Source organism: Anomaloglossus baeobatrachus, chromosome 5 (assembly GCF_048569485.1).
Source record: "Anomaloglossus baeobatrachus isolate aAnoBae1 chromosome 5, aAnoBae1.hap1, whole genome shotgun sequence".
Classification (NCBI taxonomy): domain Eukaryota; kingdom Metazoa; phylum Chordata; class Amphibia; order Anura; family Aromobatidae; genus Anomaloglossus; species Anomaloglossus baeobatrachus.
Window position 1 is genome coordinate 449,649,679 of NC_134357.1, and position 16,596 is coordinate 449,666,274.

A 16,596-nucleotide genomic window follows, 5' to 3' on the forward strand; every position below is an offset into this window, starting at 1 on the left:
ATGCTGCCACCACCATGTTTCACTGTTGGGATTGTATTGGGCAGGTGATGAGCAGTGTCTGGTTTTCTGCACACATACCGCTTAGAATTATCACCAAAAAGTTCTATCTCATCAGACCAGAGAATCTTATTTCTCATAGTCTGGGAGTCATTCATGTGTTTTATTGCAAATTCTATGCTGGCTTTCATATGTCTTGCACTGAGAGTAGGTTTCCATCAGGCCACTCTGTTATAAAGGCCCGATTGGTGGAGGGCTGCAGAGATAGTTGACTTTGGTGGAACTTTATCCCATCTCCCTACTGCATCTCGGGAGCTCAGCCACAGTGATCTTGGGGTTCTTCTTTACCTCTCTCATCAAGGCTCTTCTCCCACGATTACTCAGTTTGGCTGGACGACCAGGTCTAGGAACAGTTCTGGTGGTCCCAAACTTCTTCCATTTAAGGATTATGGAGGCCACTGTACTCTTAGGAACTTGAGTACTGCAGAAATTCTTTTGTAACCTTGGCCAGATCTGTGCCTTGCAACAATTCTGTCTCTGAGCTCCTTGGGCAGTTCCTTTGATCTCATGATTCTCATTTGGTCTGACATGCACTGTGAGCAGTGAGGTCTTCTATAGGCAGCTGTATGCCTTTCCAAATCAAGTCTTATCAGTTTAATTAAACACAGCTGGACTCCAATGAAGGAGTAGAACCATCTCAACGATTATTTATGACCATGTGATATTTCAGTTTTTCTTGTTTAATAAATTCTGTTTTTTTCTGACACAATGGGGTGAGGAGTGTACATTAATAAGAAAAAAATAAACTCTTTTGAATTTAACAAATGGATGCAATGACAGAAAGAGTGAAAAATTTAAAGGGGTCTGAATACTTTCCATACCCACTATATATCGTATCTTTACTACTCTCATAAGATGCACCTAGGTTTTAGATGAGGAAAATAAGAGAAAAAAAATTCAGCAAAAAATGTGGCTCCCCTGTTGTGAGGAGGGGGAATCTGTTGCTGACACTTATGGGGGGGGGGGGATCCGCTGCATACACTCTTATGGGGTAATGTCTCCCAATTCTGTGCTAATGTCCCCCATCCTGGGCCCATTCCAGGTATATATGTCCCCCATCCTGGTATATATGAGGTCCATCCTGGTTTAGATACCCTTCATACTGGTATATATGTTCCCCATTCTGGGCCAATCTTGGTACATATATCCCTCAACCTGGTATACATTATATCTTTTCATGGGACAACCCTGAAGATATGACACTTTGATACAATGTAAAGTAGTCAGTGTACAGCTTATACAGCGTAAATTTGGTGCCCTCAAAATAACTTAGCACACAGTCATTAATGTCTAAACTGCTGGCAACAAAAGTCACTACACCCATAAGTGAAAATGGCTAAATTGTGAACAAAGTGTCAATATTTTGTGTGGCCACCATGATTTTCAAGCACTGCCTTAACGCTGTTGGGCATGGAGTTCACTAGAGCTTCCCAGGAGCCACTGCATCCTCTTCCATCCTCCATGACATCACAGAGCTGGTGAATGTTAGAGACCTTGCGCTCCTCTATCTTCTATTTGAGCATGCCCCACAGATGCTCAATAGGGTTTAGGTTTTGAGACATGCTTGGTCAGTCCAGCACCTTTACCCTTAATTTCTTTAGCAAGTGAGTTGTCATCTTGGAGATCTGTTTGGGGTTATATTATGTTGGCATACTGCCCTTTAGCCCAGTTTCTAAAGGGAGGGGATCATGCTTTGCTTCAGTATGTCAGAGTACCGTATTTTTCGGACCATAAGACGCACTTTTTTCCCCCCAAATGTTGGGGGAAAGTGGTGGGTGCGTCTTATGGTCTGAATATAGGGCTGCGGGGAATGAGGGTGCTGCGGTGGAACGGGCCATTGGGGGCAGCCTGCCGTGACCACGTGGACCCGCTCATTTAATATGCCCGCCCATCACCTCTCAGCGCTGAAGCCGGCACTGACAGGTGGGCGGGATGATGGGCGGGGGATAAACAGCCGGCCCGCATGATCACCCCTGGCAACTGCAGCCTGGAGTGATCATGTGCGGCTGTATTCACTGCCCCCCCCGCACATCATCATCAGTGCGGGGGGCAGTGAATCAGTACACATTACTCACCGTTCCCCTGCAGCACCGCGATCTCCTCCTGTCTGTGCCGGTCAGCTGACTTGCGTGGAGACTAGCGGCGCGCACAGCGATGACGTCATCGCTGTGCGCACGTGTCCACACGCAGCCGTCGGCACAGACCGGAGGATATTGCGATGCTGCAGCCTGCAGGGGAACGGGGACGGCTCCACTCAGCGGCGCTGCCGCTGACATAGACAGTAAGAGGAGCGGTGCTGCAGGGAGTGAGGTGAGGTGAGTATGAACGTTTATTTTTTTTTATGTGCCACAGGATGCGGCCATACACCAGGATGATGGGGAGTATATGAGCAGGATAGGGGTATTGTAACGCCTGGTCCCACCAGACCCCGGGGGTAAGCTCTCCCTCACATCTGCCCAGTCCCAGCATGGCTCCCACGTGCACTCCTGCTCCCACTCCCAGACAGCGAAGGCCTTCCTCTTACCGGTCCCATGGCTCTGCAGACGCTTCTCCCACTCCCAGGCCTGCTGTAGTCTCTTCCTCACACAGAATTGCTGTAAGTGACTCTAGGCTGCGCGTGAGGCCACGCCCCCTTTCTTAAAGTGGTATGCCCCATTTTCTGGAAGTGACCTCAGAGGTCACCTGTTGCCTAATAGGTATTTAGGTTGGCCTCCCCCGGCAGCAGGCGCCCGAGCAACGCCTCTATTAGTGCATTGCCAGTGTCCAGATCCGTTTGTGCTATTATTTGATATCCGTGCATTTGATACCTGGTTCTAATCCTGTGTCTCACCGTAGTGCCATCTATACCATTCTGGCTGGGGACGTCACCGCTTATACCTACCGTGGACGTCACCGTGCCATACCTGCCGTGGACACTATCTATACATACCCGCAGTGGACGTCACCGGCCATACCCGCAGTGGACGTCACCGCTCATACCGACAGTGGACGTCACCGTGCCCTACCTGCCGTGGACATTATCTGTACCGTACCTGCTGTGGACATCACCTGCTGTGAACATCTCCGGTGCCGTTTCCGTGTTCTGCCGGCTGTGGACATCACAACCTTTCTACACCTGGCCCTACAGAGACTCCTACTACCGGTTCCTGGCTGCCGTGCATTTAGGCCTTCTGGGGAGGCGCCACACAGTCCCTGTATAGGGGTTCGCTGCTGGTCGCCTTCTCGGGGGAGTCTGGTGCACGGTCCAGTGGGTCCACCTCCGGACGCTCGCCGCTCCTCGGTGAGCGTAACAGTTTGCTCGGGCCATGGACTCCGCCGGGATCAAGGTTAACCCACTGACTGACCTGCAACAGGAGCTCTCCCGCCAACGCGAGACCCAAGCAAGATTAGTAGCTTACATGAAGTCTGTGGAATCCCTTCTGGCATCCATGCAAACCTCCGAATCCTCCGACGGCTCCCAGTTAAGTGAACTACAGAAGGAACTGTCCCGCCAGCATGAGATCCAGAGACGCATGGCCGAATATATGGCGTCCGTGGATTCCCGGCTATACGCCCTGCAGAATCCGGCCTCCTCAACAACCCCCGACTCTGCGGGATTATCGACATGCATGTCTCCTTCCCGCCAGGCCTCCCAACCCATGTATGGAGGGGATCCCCGTTTGTGTCGCGGTTTCTTAAACCAGTGCTCCCTGCACTTTGAGCTGTCGCCACTGCAGCGAGCGACTGATCGGTCGAAAATCGCATTTATCATGTCTCATCTGACTGGTCAGGCTCTGGCTTGGATGAATCCGCTCTGGGAGAGGAATGACCCGACCGTTCAAGTCCTGTCCATCTTTCTGACCACCTTCCGTAAGGTGTTCGATGATCCAGGCCGTCTCTCGTCTACTGCCTCTTCGCTCATGAGAATCCACCAGGGGAATCTCACCGTGGGACAGTATGCAATCGAATTCCGCACTCTGTCCTCCGAACTCAAGTGGAACAATGACGCCTTGGTAGCTGCCTTCTGGGAAGGGTTATCCGATAAAATCAAGGATGAACTGGCCGGCCGGGATGTACCTACCACCCTGGAAGAGCTGATCTCTCTGGCTACCCGTATTGATCTCCGTTTCCAAGAGCGTGCCAGAGAAGTCACCCGGGCGAAAAGAACCCCGCGCTTTGCATCCACCTTCCAAAGGCCGATGTCGCCTCCCTCCACCCGGCCTACTGCTCCGCACGAGCCCATGGAGGTCGATCGCGTCAGTGAGTCCAGACTGCGACAGAGGAATCGGAGAATGGCAGGAGAGTGCTTCTACTATGGAAGTGCCAAACATCTGATTCAGGACTGTCCAGTAAAGTCGGGAAACTACATGTCTTGCTACCCCTATCAGTCTTTCTTCCGTGGATGGAAAACCACTATCCGAACCCATCCGGTACATCACGGAGAACTGTACTATGCAAGTGGGGTTGCTACACTCTGAGATCATCGCCTTCCACGTACTCCCTGGCATGACGCATGCCCTACTACTGGGAATACCCTGGCTTCGGTCGCACAAGCCAGTACTGGACTGGGATTCTGGAGACATCCTGCAATGGGGTGCGTCTTGCCACAGCAACTGCCTGAAACCAGTGCATCCTCCGCACCGACCCGTTGAACCGGTCACCGTTCCCGGGTTACCCCCTGCCTATTGGGCCTATGCCGATGTCTTTGACAAGAAGGAGGCTGAGACGTTGCCGCCACACAGACCCTACGATTGTCCCATCGACCTGCTCCCCGGGGCAACCCCTCCACGTGGGCGCATCTACCCTCTGTCCCGAGAAGAGACCCAAGCCATGTCTGATTACATAAAGGAAAATCTAGCACGAGGCTTCATCCAAAAATCCTCCTCTCCTGCCGGAGCGGGTTTCTTCTTTGTGGGAAAAAAGGACGGGGGTCTAAGGCCTTGCATTGACTACTGCGGATTGAATAAGATCACGGTGAAGAACAGATACCCGCTACCCCTGATACCGGAACTGTTTGACCGCTTTCAAGTTGCCAAAATCTTCTCCAAATTAGATCTCCGGGGTGCTTACAATCTGGTCCGCATTCGGTCGGGAGACGAATGGAAGACTGCGTTCAACACTCGGGATGGACACTATGAATATCGAGTGATGCCCTTCGGGCTCAGTAACGCTCCAGCGGTCTTCCAGGAGTTCGTGAACGACGTCTTCCGTGATCTTCTATACACCTGTGTAGTCGTGTATTTGGACGACATCCTTATCTTCTCTCCGGACTTGCATACCCATCGAAGACATGTCCGTCTTGTCCTGCGGAGATTGAGAGAGAATCGCCTTTACGCCAAACTCGAGAAATGCCTGTTTGAGCAGACCTCGCTACCCTTCCTTGGCCACATAGTCTCTGATACCGGCCTGAAGATGGACCCCGATAAGGTATCAGCCGTACTGAATTGGTCCCGTCCGGAAGGGTTGAAGGCTATCCAGCGATTCCTGGGATTCGCCAACTATTACCGGCAATTCATTCCACATTTCTCGTCTCTGGTGCGTCCCATAACCTCTCTCACTCGCAAAGGGGAAAACCAAAGAAATGGACCCTGGAAGCTGAAGAATCGTTTCTGTCCCTTAAACGAGCCTTCGCTTCTGCTCCAGCCTTACACAGACCCGACACGAACAAGCCGTTTATCCTTGAGGTAGATGCCTCCTCATCCGGAGCCGGTGCGGTTCTTACACAGAAAACGTCAAAGAGTAAGACAGTAACCTGTGGCTTCTTTTCTAAGGCTTTCTCCCCAGCAGAACGAACCTACTCAATCGGAGACCGTGAGTTGCTGGCAATCAAGCTGGCCCTGGAAGAATGGCGATACCTGCTGGAAGGGTCATTGCATCCAGTTACCATCTATACTGACCACAAGAATCTGGCATATCTCCAGACAGCCCACAGGATAAACCCCCGACAGGCCCGATGGTCATTATTCTTCGCCCGCTTTGATTTTGTTCTGCATTTCCGTCCAGCCGAGAAGAACCTGAAGGCCGATGCGCTGTCTCGATCATTCCTGTTAGAGGATCAGGAAGATGAACCTCGGCACATCATTGAACCTTCCAAGCTAATGGCGGCACCAGTTGACATGCACCACCTTCCTCCCGGTAAGACGTATGTTGCTGAGGTCGATAGAGAACGTGTACTCCGGTGGGGACACTCTTCCCGAATAGCAGGTCACGTGGGTCAAAAGAAATCTCTGCAATTGATATCCCGATATTACTGGTGGCCAGGGCTACGTTGAGACGTCCAGGACTTTTGTTCATCCTGTTCCTCCTGTGCCCGGAACAAGGTCCCGAAGACTCTTCCGGCGGGCCCTTTGCTTCCTTTACCCGTACCATCCGCTCCATGGCAACATATCGGCATGGATTTCATCACGGACCTGCCAAAATCGTCTGGCTGCACAGTCATCTGGGTGGTGGTGGACCGGTTCTCCAAGATGGCCCACTTCACACCACTCTCCGGGCTACCGTCCGCTCTGGTTCTTGCTGAATTATTCATTCAACATATCTTCCGGCTTCACGGCTTGCCTCTCCATATCGTGTCCGACAGAGGGGTCCAGTTCACCGCTCGGTTTTGGAGAGCAGTCTGCAAGATGATGGATGTGGAATTGGACTTTTCTTCTGCCTACCACCCTCAGTCCAATGGGCAAGTGGAGCGCATTAACCAAGTTCTGACTAACCATCTCCGCCACTTCGTGGACGAACACCACAGCAACTGGGTCAAACAGCTTCCATGGGCCAAGTTCTCCTATAACAACCATGAAAGTGAATCCTCTGCTAAATCTCCGTTCCAGGTGGTGTATGGACAGCGACCCAAAGTGCCGTGCCCTGTGACATGTTCCTCAGGCAACCCTGCAGCTGATGACCTCATGAGGTCCTTCTCCGCTGTCTGGGCTGAGACCAAGTCGGCTCTGGAACGGTCCTCTGTCCGCATGAAGAAACACGCTGACAAGAATCGTCTGGATGTTCCTTTCTTTCAACCTGGAGAAAAAGTCTGGCTCTCGTCTAAGTATGTCCGCCTGGGGGGGCGTGTCCTGGCTATGAAGGAGTGAGGACGTGACTTGTCTTAGCTCCTGCCACTGGACTTTATAACTGATGATCCACGCAACTGAGGACTCTGTAACACAGGCTATGCAGCGGAGGAGACGAGGGAGATCCCAGGGGTGCAGCAGCAGAGCTTCACAATCGGAGGAGAGAGGGATCAAGCACTTTTTATCCAGGCCGGGGCAGAGAGAAGCTTCACAGGTGGCACCCAAGATGGCTGCTAAGGCTACACACGAGGTGAGCTCAGAGTGCAGCAGTGAGATGGCAGCTATGGAGATGCAGGGAAAGGCTCAGCAGCTGACGGGACTGAGAGGAGAGACCACCCGGAGTGAAGAGGAGATACAGAAGATAAGGCCAGACAGCCCAAGATTACAGGTACAGGGGAAACCCGGAGTGAGAAGCACGGGGGAAGTGCCTGCTGATACAAACAGTAGCCCTGAAGCCTGGAGGCCTCTGGAGGGGGAAGTAACGTCCTCTCTTATAACACACATGCAGGAGTGTGAGGAATTTCAGGAGGGGGGACACTGCACTGCAAATGAGTTACAGGTCCCTGACAGAAGTGAGACTGTACCCAGGGAGAAGCACAACATAAATCTAAAGTTACCAGATGCAGACAAGCATGCAGGGTCTGGGCCAGCCATAACAACAACACAAGAGTCAGGAGTTCTGACAGAGCTTAATGAGATGCGGGCACGTTTCTCAGCTATACCCACCAGGGAAGATATGGAGGCATATATAACCAGGCTGGAGCAGGCGTACCGCACAGAGCTGTCAGCCCTGAAGGGGGAGGTGGAGAGAGTGGACACCCAGAGTCAAGTGCAGGCATCTAAAATTCAGAATATGGAGGACACTTCACAGGCCCACGGGGCACTATTAGAACAACACTCCCGCCAAATACAATACGTGGTTGAAGCAATGGATGATGCTGAAAATAGGGGCCGAAGAAACAATCTCAGAGTGCGCGGCCTGCCTGAGTCTGTCGAGTCCAAGGACTTACATGGTACCCTTCAAGTGATCTTCAATAATATTCTGGGTGAACCATCAAGCCAACCCCTGGAATTGGATAGAGCGCATAGAGCGTTGGGCCCCAAACCAGCCCAGAACGACCGACCTCGGGATGTGATCTGTAGGGTCCACCGCTATGTTATTAAGGAGGCCATTCTGTTTAAGCTCCGCAGTGGAGTATCACCATCGTATGAGGGGAGCCAAATCCAGATTCTATAAGATCTATCCCGTTTTACCTTACAAAGGAGAAGAGCTCTTAAACCTCTGCTGGACATTCTCCGCTCATACGAGTTTCCATATAGCTGGGGGTTCCCCTTCCGCCTGCAGGTTCGGCACGCGGGACGAATGCATGTTCTTCGGTCTCCGGCGGATTTACCCTCGTTCACCGCGGCCTTGGACATTCCATTAGTGCCTATAGAGGACTGGCCGGACTTTCCAATGGGGGGGGGAGTCACCGTCCCAGCCGGTGATCGGATGCGTGGCTCTCATAGAGAAAGAGGAGGGAGGCCGGTCTGATGTATAAGAGAATGGTGGATTAAATTGTTCTAGTATGTTTTTGGTTATAGGATCACAGTACGATGGAGTCTATCCTCTGGTCCTGATGGGAATTTCGCGTTGTGGGGTTATTGTATCGCCCTGGACAGGGGGGTGGGGGGTTCCCTCCTTCCATCCTGGGTGTAATGGGGGGCGCCCCTCAACATTATAAGGTACAATACCCTCTCAAAGCCCCTTCTCCCTTCTTTATACAGAGCTTTAGTTGCAAATCAAAATATATATAGTTAAAAGCTGTTTTTTAGTCCAGGGCAGGGGGCTCCTTTGTGGAAAGTTCCCTCCCTGATTGGGATAACACGCCACAGGGTAGTGGCGTAGGATTAACATCCCTGGTATATAGAGATTCTTATTTTTCTGCATTTACCTCTAGTCTATTTGACCAAGTATAAGGGTCACGTTACGACCCTACAGGCAAGAGGTGCTTTGACCTTTTTGCCTACGGTACTCTCTCTTTGTTTGTAGTTTCCTTCATATACTTAATCCTTCTACCCCCCCCCCTCCTTTTTTTTTTTTTTTTCTCTCCCCCTCTCCTAACCTTCTCTATTCTCTCCACCCACACCTCTCTTCCCATCCCCATCTTCCCGGTTCCTCACCGTTCCTCCTCCTCAGAATGACGCAGATTACCTTTGGCTCATTGAATGTGAGAGGCCTCAATGTCCCGCAAAAACGGTCTCAGGTATTCTTTGACATGCATAAGAAACGAGTCCATATATTATTGATTCAGGAAACACATTTCAAAACTGGTCACCTCCCTAACTTTAAAGACAGATATTACACCAAATGGGTCCATAGCACCAACCCAGAGTCAAAATCAAAAGGGGTGTCTATAGGCATCCATAAAGCCCTGGTGCACACGGTTCTGGACACGAGAGTGGACACTGAGGGAAGATTCATTTTTCTGAAAATTAATGTTAATTCATCTATCTTTACCATTGTCAATTGGTATTTACCAAACAGAGATCCGGCGACGTCCTGCTCCTCTCTCCTGTCATCATTGGATGAATTCGCAGAAGGGACCGTGATCGTGGGTGGCGATTTAAACTTCACTTTGGACCCTAAGGTAGATACAACTTCGGGACACAATTTTCTCTCTCTCAGAAAGCTAACAAAAGTTAAACGCTCAATACAAGAGCTTCGATTGGTAGATGTGTGGAGAACGTTACACCCAGTGGAGCGTGACTACACATACTTCTCCCCGGCTCACTCCTCGTACAGCCGCATAGACCTGTTTCTTGTGAGCCAAAAGGCTCTGACTTGGCAGATACAGGCCTCTATAGGCAGTATATCCTGGTCTGACCACGCTCCTATATTCCTGAGCCTTACTATCCCAGATGGGGCAGGGAGGCCGTGGTCTTGGCGGCTGAACGATAGTCTGCTTGGGGATCAGGGGTGCATGAAGGATCTACAGAACACGATTGATGAATTTTTAGAAATACACTCAGAAGACCCCACAGCCCTTCCCGTGCAGTGGGAGGCACTTAAATGTGTGTTGAGAGGGGTTTTGATCAAACATGGGGCTAGGCTTAAGAGAGAGAGAGCCCAAACCATTTTGTCCCTACTTCAGAATATTTCAGATCTGGAAAGGGCCCATAAGAAGACATTATCACCTTTGACACTGGCGGAGCTAGTCAAAAATAGAGAGGAGCTTAAATCGATTCTCGACCGACAGTATGAGCGACATAGGACTAGAATAAAAAGATTCCTCTATGAGTATGTAGATAAATGTGGTAGACCACTAGCTAGGATTCTACACCCTAGGGGAGACCCCAGCCACATTCCCATGATTAAACAAGCAGACGGCTCTTCGACTCAGAACCCAACTCTCATCGCGGAACAGTTCCAAAAGTATTATAGAGACCTATATAACATAAAGGGCAAATTTGGAGACATGCCACATGACGCATTAGAAAATAAAATAAACGACTACGTATCCAGAACGGCCCTACCGGTTATACCCAGTGCTGAGGTTGAAAATTTAGAGACGGACTTTACAGAAGCAGAAGTGGCATCTATCATTAAAGAATCTCCCTCAGGCAAAAGTCCGGGTCCAGATGGGTTCACCCCTAAATTTTATAAAATATTCCAAACTCAGCTATCCCCGTTCTTGACTAAAGTATTTAATTCCATCTCAGAAAATTCCCAATGGGTGGCGCAATCTCTCGAAGCCCATATATGTGTTATCCCCAAACCGGGGAAGGATCACATGTTAGTTACAAATTACAGACCCATTTCACTGATCAATCTAGACCTAAAACTTTTTTCCAAAGCCTTAGCCAACAGACTTGCTCCTTCCTTGCCCGGGATAATACACACAGATCAAGTGGGGTTCGTACAAGGTCGGGAGGCGCGTGACAATACCAACAAACTGTTCCTCCTGATGACCCGGTCGAGGGCTCATTCTCTTCCCATGTGTTTACTCTCAGTGGATGCGGAGAAGGCCTTTGACCGGGTCAGTTGGAATTTCATGATGGCCGCTCTAAAGCAGGTGGGTTTGGGCAAAAAATTTTTAGATAGGATTGCGTCCCTTTATTCGAGACCCTCAGCAAAAGTTAGGACGAATGGGTTTCTGTCGTCATCGTTTCAGGTCCACAATGGAACAAGGCAAGGATGTCCATTGTCACCTCTGCTCTACGTCATTGTCATGGAGCATCTAGCGGTCGCCATAAGAAATAATGCTAGTATCCATGGGATAGAGGCTGGGGGAGGGAATCGCAAGTTAGCTTTATTTGCTGACGACCTTCTCATGTTTATTTCCCAGCCACACATATCCTTCCCGTCTTTGCTCAAAGAGTTCGAGGAGTTTGGTAACTTAAGTAATTTTAAAGTGAACTTCTCTAAATCAGAGGCTATGAATGTGACCCTGTCGGCGGAAGATCTAGCCCGTACAACCCAAAATTTTCCCTTTAAGTGGCAACCGTCAGCTATAAAATATCTGGGGGTAGTTGTACCTCGGGATCCAACAAAAATTATGCATCATAATTTTCTACCCCTGTTAGAGAGGACAATTAGGGATTTAAAGAAGTACGACAAAAAAAGACTATCGTGGTTTGGGCGTATCAACGCTATTAAAATGGATGTTCTTCCTAGGTTTCTTTTCTTGTTCCAAACGGTACCTATTCAGCTGCCGGGGAGTTACTTTTCCAAAATTCGGACGGCTTTGTCAAGGTTCGTTTGGGGGAATAGGAGACCTCGGACAAGCATAAAAACTCTTACCAGACACAAAAATAATGGAGGGGCAGGGCTCCCAAATTTCCAGTTATACTACAGGGCAACTATTCTAACGAGGATAATGGATTGGCACTTCCATAGGAACTCGAAACAATGGGTCGCGATCGAACAGGACGGATTGGGAGTCCCTTTGCACTTCCTCTCATGGATGGGAAAGGAGAGTAGGTCACAGATAGAGAAGGGAATGGAGTTTATTTGGACAGTGATGGGGACGTGGGACGGTGAGGTTAAGAGGGGTTCTCTCTCACAGGGGAGGGGTCCACTTACCCCCCTCTTTGGCAACCAGGAGTTCCCTCCGGGGCTTCATTCCAATAAATTTCTGGGATATACTCGGGTGGAGGAAACTCGTTTTTTTCATGTGCTCCAGGGAAATACCCTGCCCCCTTATGCATCTCTACGGGCCACAGGGAGAGAGGTTTCCTGGATAGAATATATGCAGCTGAAATCGTTTCTATCCAACCAGGACAGGGAGAGGAAGTTGAGGACCCCCCCTACTCCATTTGAGAAATTGTTCTTGCAGGGTTCGTCACCTGGGCATGTCATCTCTCTTATTTATAAAATGCTGAACCAGAGAGACATGTCGGACAAACCCAAATTTGTCTATAGATGGGGAGAGGAACTGGGAGAGGACATTTCAGAGGACAGATGGAGCAGGGCGTTTCTGTGGACCCACAAACTTTCTCTGGCTTGTGCCGCCCAAGAGAAAAACTATAAAATTCTCACAAGGTGGTACCAATACCCGACCAAATTGCATGCTATCTTTCCCTCAGTGTCCGACATGTGCTGGAGATGTGGTACAGAAAAAGGGTCTATGTTACATATATGGTGGAGCTGTGCTAAATTGCAACCATTCTGGGACTCAGTGTTTTCTCTGTATAAAAAGATGAGTGGGGGTGAGGTGGAGAGATCTCCCCAGGTGGCCCTCCTCTCTATCCTCCCAGGTTCATTCAAGTCAAAAAGAGGGACCTGCTGCGATTTTGTTTAGCGGCAGCCCGTATAATTATTCCCAGATACTGGAAACAGACTAGATGCCCCACGTTAGCTGACTGGGTAGAGGAGATGGCAAACCTCCAGAGAATGGAGGAACTCACAGCTGAACTTAATGGGCTCACGGAAAAATTTATCACAGTGTGGGGACCGTGGATTACGTTCATGGAGTCTCCTGAGTTCACGGTGAGTCTGGCAGGTTATTTGGGATGAGAAATGGTGACATACCTTGTCTTCCCCTCTCCCCACACACTTTTTTCCCCCACCCCCTCTTTACCCTACTTTCTTCACTCTATTTGATTCCTTCTTTTCTAAGCTTATATCTGTTCTTTTTTTTTTTTTTTCTAGTTTTCTACTTTTTCTTAAATTTTTATTCAATAACTTAAAAGGGGATTGTTTTATGCTGAGAGTGGTCTTGTCAATTATCAGGAAGACATGTTTAGCTGGAACTCTGATTTCTAGTGTATGGTTTGCCATGGAGTGTTAGCATAAGGATAGCTTATAGAGTTCCAATGAAATCTACAATGTGATGTTATTTTTGTCATTCCGAAACTGAGAGATCACTGTTTATGTATTATAATCTTTATAAATGTTCAAGATGTATGCTTGATTTATAAACTTAATAATAAAACAGATTTGAAATAATAAGTATGTCCGCCTGAAACAGCCGTCTTACAAGCTGGGTCCCCGCTTCATTGGTCCCTTTGAAGTGCTCCGACGGATCAATGAGGTGTCCTACAAGTTGAAGCTGCCGTCGACACTTCGCATCCCGAACTCCTTCCATGTGTCCCTCCTCAAGCCGGTGGTCCTGAGCCGTTTCCACAGTGATCCTGGGGCTTCGCCTCCTCCTGTTGGTGATGATGACGTCTATGAGGTAAAAGCCATCCTTGCGGCTAAGGAGGTCCGAGGTAAAACCTACTATCTGGTAGACTGGAAGGGGTTCGGTCCTGAGGAGAGGACGTGGGTACCTGCGGAAGACGTGGATGCTCCTCGTCTCCTCCGGAGCTTCCTGAGGAGGAGGGGACTTCATGGGGGGGGTACTGTAACGCCTGGTCCCACCAGACCCCAGGGGGGGAGCTCTCCCTCACATCTGCCCAGTCCCAGCATGGCTCCCAAGTGCACTCCTGCTCCCACTCCCAGACAGCGAAGGCCTTCCTCTTACCGGTCCCATGGCTCTGCAGACGCTTCTCCCACTCCCAGGCCTGCTGCAGTCTCTTCCTCACACAGAGTTGCTGTAAGTGACTCTAAGCTGCGCGTGAGGCCATGCCCCCTTTCTTAAAGTGGTATGCCCCATTTTCTGGAAGTGACCTCAGAGGTCACCTGTTGCCTAATAGGTATTTAGGTTCACCTCCCCCGGCAGCAGGCGCCCGAGCAACGCCTCTATTAGTGCATTGCCAGTGTCCAGATCCGTTTGTGCTATTATTTGATATCCGTGCATTTGATACCTGGTTCTAATCCTGTGTCTCACCGTAGTGCCATCTATACCATTCCGGCTGGGGACGTCACCGCTTATACCTACCGTGGACGTCACCGTGCCATACCTGCCGTGGACACTATCTATACATACCCGCAGTGGACGTCACCGGCCATACACTCATACCCGCAGTGGACGTCACCGCTCATACCGACAGTGGACGTCACCGTGCCCTACCTGCCGTGGACATTATCTGTACCGTACCTGTTGTGGACGTCACCTGCTGTGAACATCTCCGGTGCCGTTTCCGTGTTCTGCCGGCTGTGGACGTCACAACCTTGCTACACCTGGCCCTACAGAGACTCCTACTACCGGTTCCTGGCTGGCGTGCATTTAGGCCTTCTGGGGAGGTGCCGCACAGTCCCTGTATAGGGGTTCGCTGCTGGTCGCCTTCTCGGGGGAGTCCGGTGCACGGTCCAGTGGGTCCACCTCCGGACGCTCGCCGCTCCTCGGTGAGCGTAACAGGTATATTATGAGCAGGATGGGGGTATATGAGCAGGATGGGGATATATGAGCAGGCTGGGGAGTATATGAGCAGGCTGGGGAGTATATGAGCAGACTGGGGAGTATATGAGCAGCATGGGGAGTATATGAGCAGGCTGGGAAGTATATGAGCAGGATAGGGGTATATGAGCAGACTGGGGAGTATATGAGCAGCATGGGGAGTATATGAGTAGGCTGGGGAGTATATGAGCAGGATAGGGGTATATGAGCAGACTGGGGAGTATATGAGCAGCATGGGGAGTATATGAGCAGCATGGGGAGTATATGAGCAGACTGGGGAGTATATGAGCAGGCTGGGGAGTATATGAGCAGCATGGGGAGTATATGAGCAGCATGGGGAGTATATGACCAGGCTGGGGAGTATATGAGCAGGCTGGGGAGTATATGAGCAGCATGGGGAGTATATGAGCAGGATGGGGAGTATATAAGCAGGATGGGGAGTATATCAGCAGGATGGGGAGTATATGAGCAGGATGGGGAGTATATGAGCAGGATGGGGAGTATATAAGCAGGATGGGGAGTATATGAGCAGGATAGGGAGTATGTGAGCAGGACATTACCCCATAACAGTGTCATCAGCAGATCCTCGCCCCATAAGTGTGTCATGACCACATTTTTTTGCTTAAAATTTTATTTTCCTATTTTCCTCCTCTAAAACCAGGGTGCGTCTTATGGTCCGGTGCGTCTTATAGTCCGAAAAATACGGTACATGTTGGCATTCATGGTTCCCTCAATGAACTGTAGATTCCCACAGCTGGCAACCATGCAGACCCAAACCATGACACTCCTACCACCATGCCTGACTGTAGGCAGGATTCACTTGTCTTTTTACTCCTCACCTGGTTGCCGCCACACAGGCTTGACACTATCTGAACTAAATAAGTTTATCTTTTCTCATCAGATTACAGAACGTTGTTCCAGTAAACCATGTCCTTAAGCTGGTGTCACACACAGCGACAACGACAACGACGTCGCTGCTACGTCACCATTTTCTGTGACGTTGCAGCGACGTCCCGTCGCTGTCGCTGTGTGTGACATCCAGCAACGACCTGGCCCCTGCTGTGAGGTCGCCAGTCGTTGCTGAATGTCCAGCTTCATTTTTTGGTCGTCACTCTCCCGCTGTGACACACACATCGCTGTGTGTGACAGCGAGAGAGCGACGAAATGAAGCGAGCAGGAGCCGGCACTGGCAGCTGCGGTAAGCTGTAACCAAGGTAAACATCGGGTAACCAAGGGAAGACCTTTCCCTGGTTACCCGATGTTTACGCTGGTTACCAGCCTCAGCTCTTGCTGCCAGCGCCGGCTCTCTGCACTGTGACATGTGGCTGCAGTATGCATCGGGTAATTAACCCGATGTATACTGTAGCAAGGAGAGCAAGGAGCCAGCGCTAAGCAGTGTGCGCGGCTCCCTGCTCTCTGAACTGTGACATGTAGCTGCAGCACACATCGGGTTAATTAACCCGATGTGTACTGTAGGAGAGCAAGGAGCCAGCGCTAAGCGCGACTCCCTGCTCTCTGCACATGTAGCACAGCGACGTTATGATCGCTGCTTCTGCTGTGTTTGACAGCTAAGTAGCGATCATAACAGCGACTTACAAGGTCGCTGTTACGTCACCGAAAATGGTGACGTAACAGCGACGTCGTTGTCGCTGTCGTTTAGTGTGAACCCAGCTTTAGTCTGCTTCTCTTTAGCAACTGTTTGCGGTCTTTCTTGTGTATCATCTTTAGAAAAGGCT